The 22730-nt window shown below is 39.9% G+C and overlaps 1 protein-coding gene across 2 annotated transcripts in view; it reads left to right on the top strand.

Annotated features, from left to right (window-relative positions):
• The window catches only part of TTBK2 (tau tubulin kinase 2), a 213527-nt gene that overhangs the window by 25124 nt on the left and 165673 nt on the right, over nt 1-22730 (top strand). The gene's annotated exons all lie outside the window — the stretch shown is intronic.

Genomic DNA, 22730 nt, shown 5'->3' on the forward strand with positions numbered 1-22730 from the left:
TAAGGATAATGCCAAGGAGGAAATTATTTAATTTCTCTCTTGCAGTATCCAGTATTCTTGCACTATGATTAATTATTTTTAAGTTGTTTGTCTTCCTGACGGAGACCTGGTGGCACGAGGTCTCAGCTCGTAACTGAAAGGTTGGCAGTTTGAACCTACCCAGTGGCTCCACAGGGGAAAGACCTTGCATTCTGTTTCCATAAAGATTACAGCCTAGAAAACTTAATGGAGCAGCTCTCCTCTGTGACGTGGAGTTGCTATGAGTCAGAATCTATTTGCCGGCATCTAACAGCAACAACCCACCCAGTGCCGTCGGGGCGATTCCGACTCATAGCGACCCTATAGAACAGAGTAGAACTGCCCCATAGAGTTTCCAAGGAGCGCCTAGCGGATTTGAACTGCTGACCCTTTGGTTAGCAGCAGTAGCACTTAACCACTCCGCCACCAGGGTTTCCACAGCAACAACAGTCTTGCTAAAAAATGAATCCAAAACAATCATTTGGTAGTGTTGATACTGCAGCGACGTTATATTAATTTTTCAGGTACGATTCATGATGTGGAATCAAGAAGAATTTTGTGTTTCATATACAACTTTCAGAAACTGTTGTCTATACCAGTGAAGTCTGGTGTTATGAATTGAATTGTGTCCCCCCAAGATGTGTGTTGTAAATCCTGATCCCTGTACTTGTAGATCTGATCCCATTTGGGCATAGGGGTTCTTTGTTATGTTAATGAGGGCATATCAGCATAGGATGTGTTTTAAGCCAATCACTTTTGAGTTATAAAAAGAGCAGATTAGGCACCAAAGCAAGGAATTGCAAATGAAGAAAGATTGATTCCACATGGAGATTCCTAAGGAACCAAGGAAGAGACAAGAATTTTCCCTGAGAGCAGACAGAGAGAGCCTTCCCCTAGAGCTGCTGTCCTGAATTCCAACTTCTCACCTCCTAAACTAAAAAAATAAGTTTCTGTTCTTCAGAGCCACTCACTTGCGGATATTTCTCTTACAGCAAAACTAAGACATCTTGTATATTAGTTATCTGTTGCTGCATACCAAATTACCCCAAAACTTAGTATTTGAAGCAACAGCAATTTATTTTCTGACAGTTTCTGTGGATCAGATTTCAAGTGTGACTCACTTGGATACTCTGTCAGAGTTAATCAGGCTGCAATCAAGGTGGGCTGCAGTCATCACAAGACTCAACTGGGGAAGGATGGCTGTTGCCAGGACTCAATTCCTTTCAGGTTATTGGACTGAGGACCTCAGTTGTTTGCTAGTTGTTGGCCAGAAGCCGCCCTCAGTTCTTCATCATGTGATCGTTTCCATGGGGCAGCTCATGGCACGGCATCTTGCTTCATCAGAGCAAGCAAGTAGGACGCGCCAGAGAGAGAGAATGTGAACAAGATAGAAGTCACCAGTCTTTTATAACCTGTCTTGGAAGTGACATCCTATCACTTTTGTTGTATTCTGTATTCTCTTCATTAGAGTCAAGTCACTATGTCCAGCCTACACTCAAATGGAGGGGCTAAATAGCAGAAGATGGAGATCGTTGGGAGTCTTTTTAGAAACAGCCTACCACACCTGGGTAGCTGATAGGCGTCTGGGCTTTTTTTTTAGAGCTCAGTTTCTAATTGGGGCAGGGCTGTTCTTAGATTTATTCAGTGTTCTGAAGGACTCCACCCAGGATATCATTCTGTTCCATAATCCTTCTACCGGTGATTTTGGGTAAGATAATGGGTGAGATAATAAAAATTATTTGGTTAAATAAATAGTTTGGTTAAACTACTTGGTGCCTAAAATTATTTGGCTAAATGATTTTGGGTACCTAGTAGTTTTATTTAAAATTTAAACTTGAAAGTAATGTTTTTCTCCTTATTGAAAAAATACATGTTCGTTATAGCAGGTTTACAAAAGAGGAATCCTCCCCCCCAAAATAATCATACTACAGAGAAATCACCATTGTTAATAACTGGTAGCTATCAGTTCCATTTTATGCATAATTTATATATGTATATACATTTTTAAGAAGCCTTGCTGGCACAATGGTTAAAGCGCTCAGCTGCTAACCAAAAGGTCAGCGGTTGGAATCTATCAGGCACTCCTTGGAAACCATATGGGGCAGTTCTGCTGTATCCTATAGGATTTATCTTTTTCACTGACCATCTAATTCCTACCACATAATCACAGTTCTGCCCTCCTACTCTTCCAAATGTTATATCTTAATTTTGCTTAGGCCAACACTCAGAGTTGAAGTTATGACTTTTTAAATGCTTTTGACATAGAAGTCAGGAGTTGTGTAAATCTGTCGTTGCATTCAAGCTCATTTAAGTATTTTATCAATAGCATCACACACACGCATACACACACACACATACTCACTCACAATAGTATATACAGCGGTGGTTCAGTGGTAGAATTCCTGCGTTCCATGTAGGAGACCTGGGTTGACTCCCAGCCGATGCATCCCAAGCGCTTGTCTGTCAGTGGAGGTTTGCATCTTGCTAGCTTCTTGCAGCAAAGCTTCCAGACTAAGATGGACTAGGAAGAAAGGCCTGGCAGTCTACTTCTGAAAATCCATTACTGAAAACCCTGTGGATCGCAATGGCGTGACCCGTAGCTAAACTTGAGAATGGCACGGGATGAGGCAGCATTTCATTCTGTTGTGTGTAGGGTTGCCATGAGTCAGGGGTGGACCTGATGATAGCTAACAACAATAATGATATATACTATGATAAATGCTATGATCGATCACCTGTTCTTCCCTGCACTGTTGTCGTTAAGTGCTATGAGTCGATTCCAACTCAAAGCAACCCCGTGTACAACAGCATGAAACACTGCCTCATCCTGCGCCACGTTCACAGTCATTGTTATGATTGAGCCTACCGTTGACTGAGCTACCGTGTCATTCCATCTCGTGGAGAGTCTTCCTCTTTTTTGCCAACCCAGTACTTTACCGAACGTGATTTCTTTCCCAGGGACTGGTTCCTCACGATAGCGTATCCAAAGTACGTGAAATGAAGTCTCGCTATCCTTGCTTCTAAGGAGCATTCTGGCAGTGCTTCTTCCAAGACAGATTTGTTGGTGTATTCAGTAAGTATTCTTTGCTAATTCCATAATTCAAAGGCATCAGTTCTTCTTCGGTCTACCTTATTCATTGTCCGGCTTTCACATGCATGAGACAATTGAAAATACCGAGGCTTGAGTCAGGCGCACCTAAGTCCTCAAAGTGACATCTTTGCTTTTTAACACTTTAAATCTTGCAGCAGATTTGCCCGATGCAGTATGTTGTTTGATTTCTTGACTGCTACTGTGGGCATTGATTGTGGATCCAAATAAAATGAAATCCTTGACGACTTCAATATTTTCTCTGTTTATCATGATGCTGCTTGCTGGCCCAGTTGTAAGGATTTTTGTTTTCTTTATGTTGAGGTGCGGTCCATACTGAAGGCTGTGGTCTTTGATCTTCAAAAGCAAGTGTCTCAAGTCCTCTTCACTTTCAGCAAGCAGGGGGCTGTGTCATCTGCATATCAGAGGTTGTTTATGAATCTTCCTCCAGTCATGCTGCCACGTTCTTCTTCCTGTAGTCCAGCTTCTCAGATTATTTGCTCAGGCTGCAGATTGAATAGATATGGTGAAAGGATACAACCCTGACACACACCTTTCCTGACTTTAAACCACGAAGTATCCCCTTGTTCTGTTCAAATGACTACCTCTTGGTCTACATACAGGTTCCTTATGTGCTGTGGAATTCTCATTCTTGCAGTGTTACCCATAATTTGTTATGATCCATCTGATCTTTATACCAAAAAGAATGGGTTCAACCATTTCAGGAGGTAACATAGAATCAAGAACCAATGGTACTGAAGGAAGAGGTCCAAGCTGCGCTGAAGGTGTTGGCAATTAAACAGTTGGTGGTCTGTTAGGCAGTAGGCTCCTGACCATGTTCTGACTGATGATACTGAGCTTCTCCATCGTCTCTTTCCACAGATGTATTAGGTTTAATTCCTGCATATTCATCTGGCAGGGTCCACAGGTATAGTCACCGTTTATGTTGGTGAAAAAAAGATACTTATAACGAAGAAGTTGTTGGTCTTGAAAAATTCTATCCTATTATCTCTGTTATTGTTTCTGTCACCAAGGCCATATTTTTCAACTACTGATCCTTCTTCTTTGTTTCCAACTTTTGCATTACAATCACCAGTAATTATCAATGCATCCTAATGGCATGTTTGATCAATTTCCAACTGCAGAAGCTGGAAAAAATCTTCAATATCTTTATCTTTGGCCTTAGTGTTTGGTGAGTAGATTTGAATAATAGTTGTATTAACTGGTCTTCCTTGTAGGCATATGGATATTATCCTACCCATGACAGCATTGTACTTCAGGATGGATCTTGAAGTGTTCATTTTGACAATGAATATGGTGTCATTCCTCTTCAATTTGTCATTCCTGGCATGGTAGACCATATGATTATCTGATTCACAGTGGCCAATACCAGTCAATTTCAGCTCATTAATGCCTAGGATATCAATTTTTACGCATTCCATTTCATTTCTGATGACTTCTAGTTTTCCTAGATTCATACTTCGTACATTCTGTGTTCTGATTATTAATGGATGTTTGCAGCTGTTTCTTCCTGAAAGCTTTACTCCAACCATGTCATTAAGGTTGACTCTACTTTGAGGAGGAGCTCTTCCCCAGACATATTTTGAGTGCCTTCCAACCAAAGGGGCTCATCTTCTGGCACTGTATCAGTCAGTATTGTGCTACTGTTCATAAGGTTTTCACTGGCCAGTTTTTTCAGAAGTAGACCACCAGGTACTTCTTCCTAGTCTTTCTTAGTCTGGAAGCTCTGCTGAAACCCTCCCACCAAGAGTGACCCTGCTGGTATTTGAAATATAGGTAGCATAGCTTCCAGGATCACATCAACATGCAAGCCACGACAGCACGATAAACTGATAGACAAGTGGTAGTTCCCTACACTAGTTTTGTTTTTTTAGAGCTGATAATTCTGTTTTTCGTTGCTTAGTGTCCTAATCACTGATTCAGTTGTGTAAATCTCTCATTCCATTCTAGCGTATTTAAATATTCTATCAATAGCATCATCTTTGAAAAGCCTCGCTTCGAGCCTTCTGGTCTTCTCCAATCTGGAATACTGTTCAGCTGGCCTGTTATATAGCTATCTTCCTGGAGCCTCTCTTTACCGTTATTTGGGGGATTTCTTTCATTTCTCTCCTGTGTTGGATTCTCTGCCGTTTGAATCCCATACAGTGTTATTTCTTATTTATACCCTTGTTTTGATGGAGCACATTTGCCAGTAGAATCCTGAGAAAGGATCCCAAAAAACCCAGTGCCGATTCGGTTCTGACTCATAGCGACCCTATAGGACAGAGTAGAAAAAAAAGGATATGGGATGTAAATAATTATGAACTTTACATGTCTGAAAATGTCTTTTTTCTACCTTCATACATGATTGAGAGTTTGGCTGGGTATAGAATTCAAGGTTGGAAATAATTTTCTCTCAGAATTTTGAAGTTGCTGCTTATTGTTTTCTAACACAAAGCCTTGCTGTTGAGAAGCTAGCCAGTCATTCTGATTCTTGATTCTTTGTATTAAATATTAAATCTCTTTTTGTCTCTCTTTGGAAGTTTGGAGGATTTTTTCTGAAATAACCCTAATGTGTCTTGGTGTGGATCTCTTCTATGGGGCATTTGATGTACCTTATCAATCATAAAACTTGGGTGTTTCAGATTGGGAAATTTTCTTAGTTACTTTGATGATTTCTTCATTTCTATTTTCTCTTTCTGTAACTATTCAGACACTTTCTGTGTTGTTTAGGTATTGAACCTTCTTGAATGGTCCTCTAATTATCTTTTCTCTCCCATTTTCCATATTTTTATCTATTTGTTCTACTTTCTGGGATATTTTTTAAGTTTTATTGCCTGACCCTTTTTTATATTTTTCACTTCTAAATATTATGTATCTGATTTCCAACAGCTCCTTTTGGCTCTCTCTCTCTCTTTTTTAAATCTCATCTACTACTTGTTTTATGGATACAGTATTTATCTGCGGATAGCAACAATTTTTGTTGTTGTTGAAGTTTTATACTTCTGTAGCCTCTGTTTACTCCTAGTTGTTTTTTATTTTTGTTTGATTTGGGTCAGTCTTTCATGTTAGATGTTTTCTTCAAGTTTGGTAATCTTTGGTTACCTCTTTTAAAGAATAAAGCTGATTGATGATATAGGTGTATGTGTGTGTCTTAGGCTGGGTTCTCTAGAGAAGCAAAACCAGTGAAGCATCTCTCTCTCTACACACACACACACACACACACACACACACAAAGAGAGAGGTGCTTCACTGGTTTTGCTTTTTATACATATAGACATATATAGAGAGAGATTAGAGAGAAATACACAGCTGTAGAGGCTGGAAAGCCCCAAGTCCGCGGGTCAGGCTGGAGGCTTCTCGTGACTCATGGACTCATGTACTCATGTACCTGTGGGGGCTGGTGAACCTAAGATCCAGACCATGGAGGCTGACAAATCCCAAGATTGGCAGGCAAATTGCTAGCTCAAGGCCCAAGAACCAGAGATCAGGTGAATAGGAGCCAGCTGCAGGATCCAGAGCAAGCAAAAGCCCCTGGGCCTTGCCAGAAAGTCCACCTGTATTGGATGCAGGCCACACCCTCAAGGAAACTCCGGTCATGGAGGCAATCACATTATGTCAGATCTCATCGTACAGCTGATTATGTTATTTTACAACTGCCAAACTGCATCATAACTGCCAAACCACTGAGAATCATGGCCCAACCAAGTTGACACAAGATCGTAACGATCACAGTGTGTGTATGTTATAGTATGTGTACGTGTGTTTCAACTGTAGTCTTCACTGTAGCTTTATCTAGGTGGCTAAATCTTCCCATCCTTTCCCTAGAGAGGAAGGAATGGCTGTTTGTTTCTGGAAGCTGGGAAAGGGGGAGAAAACTGGTGTATACGTATTCACTAAGTAGCATTTCAGAAAATTCCATTCTTCTCGGTATGGCACTCATTCCTTAATTGTACCTGGTGTCCCCCAGTCCACAGACCCTCTGTTTTTCTGCTGTTGGGAGGGATGGGCAGTCACTTGGCTGTGTGGAGTAGGGAAGAGCATCTTGTGGTCTAACTTCTTCTTAGGCACACATTCAATCCATTCTTTTGTTTTTAGTTCCACCTTCATTTCTACTTTCAGAGATGGCTTGCACTGCCAATTCCTGAGATTTGGGGATTTCCATTATAAATCAGATTGCTTATCGGGCTTCTTTACTGCTGACGTGGGTTCAGGTTTCTAAGGTTCATTAGATCAGTTACCTCTTATGCATCTGCTGTCCAGCTTCCGAACTTTTATTATTGTCACCTCCTTTCCTTTATGATGTGAATTTATGCTAAAGGTCAATGCCTGGCACTTGTTGAATGGATGAATGTTTCCATTGTCCTCTTCTAAGACCATCAGTAATCAGTTATGGCATGCTTTCATAATGAGACTCAGCCTCTGCCTCAACATCCTTTTCAACTTAGTGTGTCAGGCTGCTCTGGAGATAAACCTTCCTGCCACTCTTACCTTAAAGGATAGGAATCACGACTTATTTATCTTAGTATTTCCCACAGTTTTTGGCAGGATACTCATCAAATGTTTGTTTAGTGAAAGAATGATTTGGTGAAAGTTCAGATTGTAGAATTAAAAGAAAAAAGAACTAAGGTTTACTATTCAAATAACTGTGTACCATAAATATACCGAGATAATTAAGAGCGGAAAAATTAATTCAAATACAGATCTCTTATATAATCTAGTTGTTCTCAAAACCTTTGGTCTTAGGACCCCTTACTACTCTTAAAAATTATTGGGGACTCCAAAGAAGTTTTTTGTTTTTAGTGTGGATTTATATCTACCAATATTTACTGTATTAGAAATTAAAACTGAAAAGAACTTCAAATTTATGTTAACTACCAATATTGAAACTGTTATGTGTTCACAGAACCATTTTCCAAAACAAAAATACAATTGGTTGGATGAGTGGCAGTGTTTTACGTTTTTGCAAATCTCCTTAATGTCTGGCATGATAGAAGACAGCTGGTTCCTCAAGCTTCTGTATTCACTCTGTTGCAATATGTTGTTTTAGTTGAAGTATAAAAGAAAATCTGGCCTCATGTGGGTATGTAGTTTGAAAAAGGAGCTATATTTTAGTGGCCTTTTCAGGTAATTGTGGATTTTCTTTTTAACATTAAAAAATATATGTTTTTAAAAATAATATACAGTAAAATTGACTTCCTGGGTGTCTATAATTCTAAGAGCCCTAACATATAGATTCATGTAACCTTCGCTATAATCATAGTAAATATTCTTAATAGTATTTATAATACTTCCAAAAAAAAAGCAAACAGTAACAACAACCAAAAAAACAGACCTGTTGCCATCAAGTCGAACCTGACTCATAGTGACCCTGTAGGACAGAGTAGAATTGCCCTGTAGGGTTTCCAAGGAGTGGCTGGTGGATTTAAACTGCTAACCTTTTGGTTAGCAGCCGAGCTCTTCAAAACTCCCTTGTGCTATCCCTTGGTATTCACACTCTCCCCCAACCTCTACCCCTGGCAGCTGCTGCTCTGTTCACCACCAGTGTAGCTCTGTGTTTTCAAGACTGTCATATAAATGTAATGATACAGTTTGTAACCTTTTGAGATCAGCTAATGATGTCCAACTTCTTTTCATGTACAGGCAGTCCGTGGATTATGGACATCCCGACTTATGTACAACCCGTAGTTAAGAACCAGTCCTTATAAAGCCTATTATATTAAACATTGGTGGTACATATAGTGGTTTGTAATAACAAATGGGTACTTCTTTGTAATGTGCATCAAAACCTTATTGTTAATTGCTTTATTATTATGTTAAAGATGTTTTAGTATCTGGAAGTGGTTCTTTTAATGTTTTTTATGCATATAAAGATACACTATATACTATATACTAAGACAAACATTTGACTAACTGACATTAGATACAAACTATACCTAACTCTTCTGACTTACGTACAAATTTGATTTAAAGACAGACTTAGGAACAAAACTCACCTGTAATGCAGGAACTGCCTGTATTTGTTTGCAGTCAATATATCTTCCTTGCTGAACCGTCTGAGTCTTTTTGCCTGTATTTTAATTGGGTGATATTTTTACTGTTGAGTTTTGAGTGTTTTCTCTATATTCAGGATACATGTCCTCGGTCGAATCTGTTATTTGCTAATATTTTTTCCCACTCTGTAGCTTGTCTTTTCATTCTCTTAATAGTATCTTTCACAGAGTAAGTTTTCAATTTTGATGAAGTTCAGGTTAACTTTTTTTTCTTTTATGAATTGTACTTTTTGTGTCATGTCTTTACGTAATGCCAGGTCACAAATATTTTATCAGAAGTTTATTCCTAAGTTTTATATTTTGCATTTAGATCTATGATGTGTTGTAGGTTTTATATAAGGTGTGAGGTTTAAATTGAGATCCAGTTTTTTGTATATGAATGTCCAGTTGTTCCAGTGTTGTTGAAAATACTATCTTTTCTCTATTAATTGTCTTTCACCTTTGTCAAAAATCAGTTGGCCTAAGGTGGTAGAGCCAACATGGCAACCTCGACAGATGCACCATGCCATTCTTCTGTAGCAGAGACTCAAAAACCTAAGTAAAATACATACAAACATCAGTTCTGGAACCCTGAGCATCAAATGAAGGGATAAAGAACTAGATCAAACACTGAATGGAAGAAGAAACATGGAAAACAGAGAAGGAGGAAAGATACAGAGTGGAGGTCCCCTGCCACCTAACACAGTACAGTATGACCATCTTGAAACACAGCCAGAGAGTATGGGAAAGCAATTTCAAGGAGCTCTCAACAGGAGATAGAGCACCTGGTAACCAGAGAAACACATTTTTCCATCCCTCACCCGCTGCCAGGGTCCACAATAGGAGCATACCCCCCACCCTGGGCCTACCCTGCTGGCTCCCAGTGTGAGGATTTTTGTTTTTCTTTCTTCCTCCCACCTAGCCCTGTACGCCTCCTCTGCCCTTCATTCTAGCTCCCATGTTGCCATTTTTTCCCCTTTTCTTTCTTCATCCCACCTAGCCCCGTATGCCACCTCGCCTCCCTTCCCACTGGCCCCCAAGTCTGCCCCACTGCCCCTCGCTGGCCCACACCGTGTTGCCATTTTTCCCTTTCTTTTCTTCCACCCACCTAACCCCATTATGCCACCTCCTCCCCACCCCCTGCTTCCTGCCACTCTTTCATGCTGCCATGGCTAGAGAGCCACCAGTACACTGGCCCGCTTCAGCACCATGTCCTCCCCACTCCCACCTGCTGGCTCCTGCTGTGCTGCCATTGTTTTTTCTTTTCTTCTCCCTCCTAACTAGCCCCATAAGCCACCACCCTTCCCTTACCACCGGACCCTGAGTCAGCCCCGTACCAACTCGTTGGCCTCCACCACACCACCAGTTTTTTTCTTCCTTTTTTCCTTTTCTTTCTGCCTCCCACCGAGCCATGTATTCCACCTCTCTGACCTTCCCACTGGCTTGCCACTGCCCCAAGTCTGCCCCACCCAATTCGATGGCCCCCAACACACTGCCATTTTTTTCCCTGTCTTTTCATTCTCTTTCCCCCGTACGCCACCTCTCCCCCATTTCCACCAGTCCCTGGGTCCACCCTGTCCCCACCCACTGGGTCCTACCATGCTACTTTTTATTCATTCTCTTCTTTTCTTTCTCCGCCCAAACCTAGCCCCTTCCGTCACCTCCCTCACCAGACCACTGGCTCTGCCATGGCTAGATTGTCTCCAGTGCTCAGGCATGCCACCACACTACACCTGAACTGCCCCTCCCCTCCCGCCACTTGACCAGCTGCTGAATGGTGGGAAGCAAGCCTGTACCACTCACTGTCCAACACTTCCTCCCATCTGGCGAGAGGGTATGAATGCTACCACAACACTGGACCAATATCAGAAGGCAGACAATGCCTGTCCAATTTGCCCTCAGCCATCTCACCAAACCAGTGTGCAGTGGAATGAGCTTGCCCAGCCTGCTGCCTTGCCCACTCGGACAGGGTGGTGAGAGCTCTTGTACCCACAGATGAGCAAGCAGCAAAGCACATCTGGCCAGCCTGCCATGACGTTATCAAAACAAAACAAACTGGGACGGAGCAGATGAACATACAATCAATAAATAAGGAAAATAATACCTTAATGTCTTGGAGATAGCAGACAATATCAAAACATAAAAAAGCAGGACAAGATGGCTCCAGCAAGTGACCAAAATAAAGAATCAGATAACTTTGGAGCAGGGGAAAAGTCATTGGAACTACCTGAAATGGAATTCAAAAGACTGATGTCTAGGGCTATCCAAAAGATTAAGAAAGAGGTCAAGAAAGACACAGACAAAACCAACAAAAATATAGGCAAAATCAAGGAAAATACAGATAAGCAGTAGAAGAATTCCAGAAAATAATGCTAAGAACAAAATGTCAAAATAAACAGAAATCATACCGAAACAACAAATAGGAATCCAAAAGGTAAACGACAAAGTTTCAGAAGTGGACAACTCAATAGAAGGCTTTAGGAACAAAATTGAGGTAATGGAAGATAGAATCAGTGAGATTGGAGACAAATCCGTGGACACAACATTGTTTCAGGGAAAATAGAGAAAAGAATAAAGAAAACCTAAGAATTATATGGGACACAATCAAGAGCCAATATTTGTGTATGATCAGAGTTCCAGAATGGGGAGAAAAAGGGAAACACAGAAGATTATTTAAGTTTTGCTGGCAGAAAACTTCCCAAATATCATGAAAGACAAGAAGCTGACATTCCAAGAAGCTTAATGAACCCCATATAGGATAGACTCCAAGAAGACTCACCAAGACACATAATCATGCTTGCCAAACCAAGGACAAAGAAAGAATTCTGAGAGTAGCCCCAGAAAAATGAAAAATCACAAAGGTGAAACAACTGGACTAAGCTCTGATTACTCAGCAGAAACTATATAGGCAAGAAGGAAATTGGATGATATATATAAAATCTTGAAAGAAAAAAAACCTGCCAACCAGGAATAATATATCCTGTAAAATTCTCTCTCAAATACGATGGAGAAATTGGAATATATCCAGATAAACAGAAATTAAGGGAATTTGCAAAAACCAAACCAAACTTAAAGAAATATTAAAAGGAGTCCTTCGGTTAGAGAACCAACAACATCAGACAACAACCTGAGTCTATGACACAGAACAGCACCAGCCAGATACCAACCTAGGTAAAGAACTCTCAATAATAAAGCAAAACTAAAAGACTTAAAACATGGAACCAGAGATGTCAACCCGTAATTGATGACAACAAAGAAAAAATAAAAGGGCGAATAAACGATGCAGGTGTAGAACTCTCAAATGGAAAGGAAAGGAAGCCAAGGCAATATCAAGTAATAAAAGACTGGTTGAAACTTAGCAGAATAAGGGTAAATTTCAAGGTAACCGCAAACCTACTCATGAAAATAAAAGAAAAACAAAACTCGGTAAACAAAAAATCTGTAATGATGAAAGAAGCGAACAGAAAATCCACAGACAAAAGGAACTCAGCACAGGAAACTAAGAGGAACAAAGATAATGTCACCACCACAAAAATAAGCACAACAGTATGAGCGCAATAAAGTCATACCTATTGATAATATCACTGAATGTGAGTAGTTTAAATGTACCCATAAGGAGACAGATTGTGGCAGAATGGATGAAAAAACATGACCCATCAATATGCTGTCTACCAGAGACACACCTTAGACACAAAGACATAAATATGTTAAAAATGAAAGGATGGAAAAACTATATCAAGCAAACAGCCACCAAAAAAGAGCTGGAGTGACAATACTAATCTCTGATAAAGTAGACTTGAAGACAAAATAAAAATCTATTTTATTACCATAAAAGACCAGGAAGGACATTATATAATGATTTTTTTTTTTTTTTTTTAATGGGGACAATCCATCAAGAAGACATAACCTTAATATATATCTATGCACCCAACAACAGGGCTCCAGATTCATGAAACAAACTGTAACAACACTGAAAAGAGGAATAGACTGTTGCGCAATGATAATTGGAAACTTCAACACACCACTCTTGGTAAGGGACAGAACATCTAGAAAGAAACTAATCAAAGATACGGAAGATATAAAGGCCACGATCAAGCAACTTGACCTCATAGACGTTTATGAAATACTCCACCCAACAATAGCAAAGTATACATCCTTTTCCAATGCACATAGAACATTCTCCAGAATAGACTATGTTTTAGGCCATAAAGCAACCCTCAATAAAATCGAAAACATTGGAATATACAAAGCATTTTCTCTGATCACACCACCATAAAAGTAGAATCTATAACAGGAAGAGCAAGGAAAGAAAAGTCAAATACACAGAAAGTGAATATCATCTTGCTTAAAATAAACTGGGTAATTAGATTCCTAGAATTTCATGAGAATGAAAATACATCATACCAAAACTTTTGGATCACAACGAAGGCAGTGCTGAGAGGTCACTTTATAACAATAAACTCACACATCAAAAAAGAAGAGTGGGCCCAAATCAAAATGTTAGCTCTACAACTCAAGGAAATAGGAAGAGAACAGCAAAAGAAACCCACAACCACCAGAAGAAAGGGAGTAATAAAGATTATAGCAGAAATAAATAGAGAACAGAAAAACAATATAAATAATCAACAAGACTGAGAGTTGTTTCTTTGAAAAGATCATCAAAATCGACAAACCATTGGCCAAATTGACAAAAGCAGAAGAGGAAGCAAATAACCCAAATGAGAAATGACTTGGGAGACACTACAACAGACCCAGATGAAATAAAAGGGATCATAACAGAGAATACTATGAAAAATTGTACTCCAGCAAATTTGAAAACTAGAGGAAATGGACAAATTTCTTGAAACACGCTACCTACCCAACCTAACACAAATTGAGATAGAAAATCTGAACAGACACATAACAAGAGATTGAAGAGATAATTAAAAAACTACCCCCCCAAAAAAGCCCTGCTCCGGATGGCTTTACTGCAGAATTCTACCTAACATTTAGAGAAGAAGAGCTCACACCAGTTCTACTCAAACTATTTCAGAAAGTAGAAAAAGAGAAAATAACTTTTTTCTTTTCTTTTTTATAATTGCGCTTTAAGTGAAAGTTTACAAATCGAGTCAGTCTCTCACCTAAAAACTTATATACGCCTTGCTACATAAAAAAAAAATATGCTCCCAATTAATTGCTCTACCCCTATACCCCTAATCAGACAGCCCGCTGTCTCCCTCCACTCTCTCTTTTCATGTCCGTTTCACCAGCTTCTAACCCCCTCTACCCTCTCATCTCCCCTCCACACAGGAGTTGGCAACATAACCTCAAGTGTCCACCTGATCCAAGAAGCTCACTCCTCACCAGCACCCCTCTCCAACCCATTGTCCAGTCCAATCCGTGTCTGAAGAATTGGCTTTGGGAATGGTTCCTGTCCTGGGCCAACAGAAGGTCTGGGGGCCGTGACCACCAGGGTCCTTCCAGTCTCAGTCAGACCGTTAAGTCTGGTCTTATGAGAATCTGGGGTCTGCATCCCACTGCTTTCCTGCTTCCTCAGGAGTTCTCTGTTGTGTTCCCTGTCAGGGCAGTCATCTGTTGTAGCCAGGCACCATCTAGTTCTTCTGTTCTCAGGATGATGTAGTCTCTGGTTCATGTGGTCCTTTCTGTCTCTTGGGCTTGTAATTACCTTGCGTCCTTGGTGTTCTTCGTTCTCCCTTGATCCAGGTGGGTTGAGACCAATTGATGCATCTTAGATGGCTGCTTGTTAAAGACCCCAGACGCCACTCTTCAAAGTGGGATGCAGAATGTTTTCTTAAATAGATTTTATTATGCCAGTTGACTTAGATGTCCCCTGAAATCATCGTCCCCAAACCCCTGCCCCTGCTACACTGGCCTTCGAAGCATTCAGTTTATTCAGGAAACTTCTTTGCTTTTGGTTTAGTCCAGTTGTGCTGACCTCCCTTGTATTATGTGTTGTCTTTCTCGTCACCTAAAGTAGTTCTTATCTACTAAAGAGGAAATACTCTTGAATTAATTCTATGAAACCAGCATAACCCTGATACCAAAACCAGGCACAGACACCACAAAAGAAGAAAATTATAGACCAGTGTCTCTCATTAAATGAATAATTTATTTTATAAGGATCAGCACAGAGTTGCTTCCTATAAGGCGGAGGTTAAAGATGTCCCAAATGTCTTAACTTTTCCAAGCTGTTGTACCACTCCATCATCTCTAACATCAGCTACTTCCTCTCGTCTCAGTACTCTCCCTCCTGTCTTTGGGACTCTAATTCCCTGCAGCGTCTCACAGAACTCACAAACCATGTAAAGGAAATGGGCTCACCTGGTTGTGGAGGCTGGCAAGTCCCAAATTCATGGGTCAGACGTAGACTTCTCCCTGGCCCTCAGTTTATGCCCAGAGGTACTCGGCTTTCTTGCTCCGTGGCCTGGGAAGCCCACTGTGCCATCTTCTGTGGGTCTCTGCTGCTGGTTTCTGCTGCAGGTCTCTCCTTCTTTGGCGGTGGTGAACTCTCCCTCTCTGCTTTAGAATTGGTTCTCTTTAAAGGCAAAACTGACCAGTCACCTTGGTGGGCCACAATCACCCTATCACACAGTCGTGCTCAATCATCTGGGTAAGAGTTACAAGACCATGGCTAGAAAAGCCACACAAATGTAATCAATCATACCACACTCATGAATAAAGATGCAAAAATCCTCAACAAAATTCTAGCTGATAGAATTCAGCATTATATCAAAAAATAATACACCACAACCAAGTGCAATTCATACCAGGTATTTAAGGGTGATTCAACATTAGAAAACCAATCAATATAATCCACCACATAGATAGAAAAGAAGAAAAGAATCATGTGATCATCTCATTCGACACAGAAAAGGCAGTTGATAAGGTCCGATACCCATTCCTGATGAAAACCCTCGATTAAATAGGAATAGAAGGGAGATTTCTCAACATAATAAAGAGCATCTATGCAAAACCAACAGCCAGCATCATTCTAAATGAAGAGAGGCTGAAAGCATTCCCCCCTGGGAATGAGAACAAAACAAGGATGCCCTTTATCACCATTCCAATTAAACATTGTGCTGGAAGTCCTAGCTAGAGCAATAGGGAAAGAAGAAGAAATGTAGGGCATCCAAGTTGGAAAGGAAGAAGTAAAATTATCCCTATTTGCAAATAATGTAATGCTATACATAAACCAAAAACCAAAACCAAAACCCGCTGCCGTCGAGTCGATTCTGACTCATAGCGACCCTACAGGACAGAGTAGAACTGCCTCATAGAGTTTCTAAGGAGCGCCTGGCGGATTTGAACTGCTGACCTCTTGGGTAGCAGCCGTAGCACTTAACCACTACACCACCAGGGTTTCCAGAGAACCCCAAAGATTTCACAAGAAAACTACTGGAACTAATAGAAAGATTCAGCAGAGTAACAGAATGTTTACTGTATCAGCAAGATCAACATATAAAAATCAGTTGGATTCCTATACACCAACGAAGAGAACTATAAAACAGAAATCAAGAAAGCCATGCCATTTGTAATAAAAAAAAAATTATTATTATTAGCCCCTAAAAAATTAAAATACTTAGGAATAAATTTAACCAGGGACATAAAAGACCTATACAAAGAAAACTACAAAACACTGCTGCAAGAAACCAAAAGAGACCTATGTAAATGGAATAACATACCATGCTCGTGAATACGTAGACTTAACGTTATGAAAGTGTTAGTTCTATGAAAAGCAATCTACAAATACAATGCAATCCCGATCCACATACCAACAGCATTCTTTAACGAGATGGAAAAACTAATCACCAACTTTATATGGAAAGGACAAAGGCCCCAGATAAGCAAAGCATTATTGAAGAAAAAGAACAAAGTAGGAGGCCTTACACTACCTGGTCCCAGGGCCTACTATACAACTACAGTAGTCAAAACAGCCTGGTATTTGTACAACAGCAGACACATAGACCAATGGAAGAGAATCGAGAATCCAGACATAAATCTACCCACCTGTGGTTAACTGATCTTTGACAAAGGACCAAAATCCATTAAATGGGGAAAGAGACAGTCTTTTTAACAAATGGTGCTGACAAAACTGGATGTCCATCTATAACAAAATGAACTCTAAATGTATCAAAGAGCTAAATATAATAAAACCTAAAACGATAAAGATCACGGGTGAAAGAGTAGGAACAATGCTAGAGTCCCTAATACATGGCATAAATAGAATACAAACCATAACTAACAATGCACAGACACCAGAAGATAAACTAGATAACTGGTACGTCCCATGCATTAAAGATTTAAGCTCATCAAAAGACTTCACCAAAAGAGTAAAAAGAGAATCTACACACTGGGAAAAAATTTATGGCTATGACATGTCTGACAAGGGTCTTATCTCTAAAATCTATAGAATTCGTCAACACCTCAATAACAGAAAGACAAATAATCCAATTAAAAAAATGGACAAGGAATATGAACAGACACTTCACCAAAGAAGACATTCAGGTAGCTTATAGGCACATGAGGGAATGCCCGCTATCATCAGCCATTAGAGAAATGCAAATCAAAACTACAGTGAGATACCATATCACCCTGCCATTACTGGCACTAATCAAAAAAACAGAAAATAACAAATGCTAGAGGGGTTTTGGAAAGATTGGAACTCTTGGCTGGTGGGAATGTAAAATGGTGCAACTGCCATGAAAAACGATACGGCGCCTCCTTAAAAAGCTGTAAATACTATATGATCCAGCAACCCCACTACTAGAAATATATCCTAGAGAAATAAAAGCCGTCACGCAAATACATACGCATATCCATGTTCATTGCAGCATTATTCACAATAGCAGAAAGATGAAAACAACCTAAGTGCCCATCAAAAAAAAAAAAAAGTGCCCATCAACAGAAAATAAAATTTCATGGTACATACACACATACACGATGATAAGAATGATGAATCCGTGAAACATCTCACAGCGTGGATAAATCTGGAGGGTATTATGCTGAGTGAAATAAGTCAATCACAAAATGAGAAGTGTGAAACCACTATTATAAAAATCCAAGAAAAGGTTTATACACAGAAAAAAATCTTTGATGGTTATGAGGGAGAGGAGGCATGGGGAGGGGAAATTGCTAACTAGATGGTAAACAAGTCTTAACTTTGGTTAAAGGAAAAACAACACACAATATAGTCAGCACAGCCTGACCAAGGCAAAGTCATAAAAGCTTCCTAGACACGTACAAACATTTTGAGGGCCCGAGTCACTGGAATTGAGGGTTGGGGACCATGGTCTCAGGGGGATGTCTAGGTAAATTGGCATAACATGTTGTTGTTGTTAGGTGCCTTCAAGTTGGTTCCTACTCATAGCAACCCTATGTACCACAGAACAAAACACTGCCTGGTCCTGCGCCATCCTCACAATTGTTAAGCTTGAGCCCGTTGTTGCAGCCACCGTGTCAATACATCTTGTTGAGGGTCTCCCTCTTTTCCACTGACCCTGTACTTTGCCAAGCATGATGTCCTTCTCCAGGGACTGATCCCTCCTGACAACACGTCCAAAGTATGTAAGACGCAGTCTCGCGTCCTTGCTTCTAAGGAGCATTCTGTTTGTACTTTTTCCAAGACAGATTTGTTCCTTTTTTTGGCAGTCCGTGGTATATTTAACATTCGCCAACACCACAATTCAAAGGTATTAACTCTTCTGTCTTCCTTATTCATTGTCCAGCTTTCACATGCACGTGTTGCAATTGAAAATACCATGGCTTGGGTCAGGTGCACCTTAGTCTACAAGGTGACATCTTTGCTTTTCAACACTTTAAAGAGGTCTTTTGCAGCAAATTTGCCCAATGCAATGTGTCTTTTGATTTCTTGAGTGCTGCTTCCATGGGCGTTGATTGTGGATCCAGGTAAAATGAAATCCTTGACAACTTCAGTGTTTTCTCTGTTTATCATGATGTGGCTTATTGGTCTAGTTGTGAGGATTTTTGTTTTCTTTATGTCGAGGTGTAATCCCGACTGAAGGCTGTAGTCTTAATGTTCATCAGTAAGTGCTTCAAGTCCTCTTCACTTTCAGCAGGAAAGGTTGTGTCATCTGCATAACGCAGGTTGTTAATGAGTCTTCCTCCAATCCTGATGGCCCGTTCTTCTTCATATAATCCAGGTTCTCTGATTATTTGCCCAATATACAGATTGAATGAAACCAAACCAAACCTATTGCTGTTGAGTCGATTCCGACTCAAACCAACCCTACAGGACAGAGTAGAACTGCCCCATAGAGTTTTCAAGGAGCGCCTGGTGGATTCGAACTGCTGACCTTTTGGTTAGCAGCCGTAGCACTTAACCACTGCACCACCAGGGTTTCCACAGATTTAAAAAAAAAAAAAAAAAATTTTTTTTTTTTTTTTGAAAGGATACAACCCTGACTCACACCTTTCCTGACTTTAAACCACACATTATCCCCTTGTTCCGTCTGGACAGCTACCTCTTGATCTATGTACAGTTTCATCATGAGCACAATTTAAGTATTTTGGAATTCCCATTCTTCACAATGTTATCCGTAATTTTTTATGATCCACACAGTCAAATGCCTTTGCATAGTTAAACACAGGTAAACATCCTGGTATTCTCTGGTGGTTTCTGCCAGAATCTGTTGGACATCAGCAATGATATCTCTAGTTCCACATCCTCTTCTGAATCCGGCTTGAATTTCTGGCAGTTCCCTGTTGATGTACTCTTGCAACCATTTTTGAATGATCTTCAGCAAAGCTTTACTTGCATATAATATTAATGATATTGTTGGATAATTCCAACATTGACTTGAATCACATTTGGAATAGGCATAAATATGGATCTCTTCCAGTCAGTTGGCCAGGTAGATGTCTTCCAAATTTCTCGGCGTAGATGGGTGAGCATTTCCAGTGCAGCATCCATTTGTTGAAACATCTCAATTGGTATTCTGTCAGTTTCTGGAGCCTTGTTTTTCGCCAGTGTCTTCAGTGCAACTTGGACCTCTTCCTTCAGTACCATCAATTCTTGATCACATGCTGCCTCCTGAAATGGGTGAACGTCAACCAATTCTTTTTGGTACAGTGACTCTGTGTATTCCCTCCATCTTCTTTGGATGCTTCCTGTGGTGTTTAACATTTTCCCCATAGAATCCTTCAGTATTGTAACTGGAGGCTTGAATTTTTTCTTTAGTCTTTTCAACTTGAGAAATGCTGAGTGTGTTCTTCCCATTTGGTTTTTAATTTCCAGGTCTCTGCACATCTCATTATAATATTTTGTCTTCTTGAGCTGCCGTTTGAAATCTTCTGTTCAGCTCTTTTACTTCATCATTTCTTCTGTTTGCTTTAGCTACTTGAAATTCAAGAGGAAGTTTCAGAGTTTGTTCCGACATCCATTTTGGTATTTTCTTTCTTTCCTGTGTTTTTAATGACCTCTTGTTTTCTTCATATATGACGTCCTTCATGTCATTCCACAGCTTGTTTCATCTTTGGTCATTAGTGTTCAGTGCGTCAAATCTGTTCTTGAAAAGATGGTCTCTAAATTCAGGTGGGATATACTGAAGGTCGTGCCTTGGCTCTTAATCATAATAATTCCCAATTATTAGGCTAAATATTACCAAATTCCCCTCCATTGGGCCCATATTATTTTTTATCACTCTCCTTCACACCCCAAACACTCTGCAATTAAGCTTTTTGATCATTGCTAGTCACATAGATCAAAATTGGTATCACAGTGGTAACATCTTGCAAAATTATAGTACAATGTCACAGCAAGGATATTAATACAAAACATATAGACTTTTCATCATCAGAAGGATTTCTCTTGTTACATTTTTATAGCTACACTGAATTTCTTCCCATGCCCACTGACTCCTTCACCCCTGGCAACCACCGATCTGTTCTCTATTTCTATACTTGTGTCATTTTAAGACAATGCATGAAAGATCCAGTGTCTCCACATCCTTGCCAGCATTTGATATTGTCACTATTTTTTAACAATTCTCCTGTGTGTTTACCGATATCTCATTGTGGTTTTAATTTGCATTCCCCTAATGGCTAAAGATTTTTTTTTTTTTTATCATCTGTATATTCTCTCGGTGAAATATCTTCACGTCTTTTGCCCACTTCCTAATGGATTGTGCCATTCCCCTTATATAATTGATACATTCTAATTATTACAGCCACCATTCCGTGGATACTCAAATTGTCTCATCTTAGGCATTTGGAAATTCTTTCACTTGTCTCTGGTTTCCTTTTGACATGATTATAGTATTTTTGGTAACTTCGGGCTTTCTGATTTGACCAGATGTTCCAGATTCATTTTGCGCTATTTCATGTTCCAGACCTGAGCAGCTATGTCTTCAAGAAGTGTTGAGTTCTTCTAGGGGGAAATGATGTTTAGAGTTCACAGTCTGGAGGCAGGGGTGTTCAGGGTACGGGATTATCATTGTTTTTAGGCCTTTTTAGTGAACAGACTCCCTATCCTCATGCCAAATCTTGTATAATAATTTCTTCAATGTCTGATACTTGTTTTTAGTTGATTGCTAGTGGCAGTTTATGGGAACAATATTCTTTGAGTTCTGTGTCTTCATAACTGTTTCCTCTAGACTTGAAGATGAGTTTGGCTCACATTTTATTTCCTGGGGTATCTTAAATATATAATTCCATTGTTTTATGGCATAAGCTCTTGCTGCCAATGTGTGGTATAAAATCAGATTTTCTTTCCCTGTTAAATAACCTAGACTTTCTACATGGCTGCCCAATGAATTCTTTTTTTTTTTCCCCCTGCCTTTTAAATCCAGTACTTTTACTAGACTATGTCTTGGTGGTTTACCTTTTGAGTTGATTTTCCCAGGTGTATGGTATGCCCTTTCAACATGCATGCTTAAGGCTTTTTTTTTTTTTTTAATTTCAGGAACATTTTCTTGAATTTTGGTGGTTAGTATTTGTTATGTGGGGCCCTGGTGGCACAGTGGTTAAGAGTTCTGCTGCTAACCAAAAGGTCATCAGTTTGAATCCACTGCTGCTCCGTGGAAACTCTACCCTGTAGGGTCGCTATGAGCTGGAATCAAGAGCAACAGTTTTATTTGCTGTATTTCATTGCTTTGGTTTTATTTTGGGGAGACTTCTGTAAAACGTATTTTGGATCTTCCTTGCTTTTTCTTGGAAGCCTTGGTGGTGTAGCTATGGTTGCTAACCAAAAAATAGGCAGTCTGAATCTCCCGGGCGCTCCTTGGAAAGTCTCTGGGGCAGTTCTACTCTGTCCCATGGGTCGCTATGAGTCAGAATCAACTCAACGGCAATGGGTTTGGGTTTTTTTGTTTGTTTTTTGCCTTTATCACTTTTTTTTTCCCCCTTCATTTCTAGTTGAGATATATTTTTTCCATTTTCCTCCTGTCTATTTTTTCCCTTGTTTGTATGGTGTGTCTGCTCTCATGTCCCTTCTGGTTGAGTCTTCACTTCTTTTCCTTTCATTAATGATCCTTTCCTGAGTTCTATACATATAGAGAGATTCTTATCAAGGAAACGGCTCACACAGTTGTAGAGGCTGGAATGTCTCAAGTCTGTGAATCAGGATAGAGGCTTCT

Source organism: Loxodonta africana, chromosome 10 (assembly GCF_030014295.1).
Source record: "Loxodonta africana isolate mLoxAfr1 chromosome 10, mLoxAfr1.hap2, whole genome shotgun sequence".
Lineage (NCBI taxonomy): Eukaryota > Metazoa > Chordata > Mammalia > Proboscidea > Elephantidae > Loxodonta > Loxodonta africana.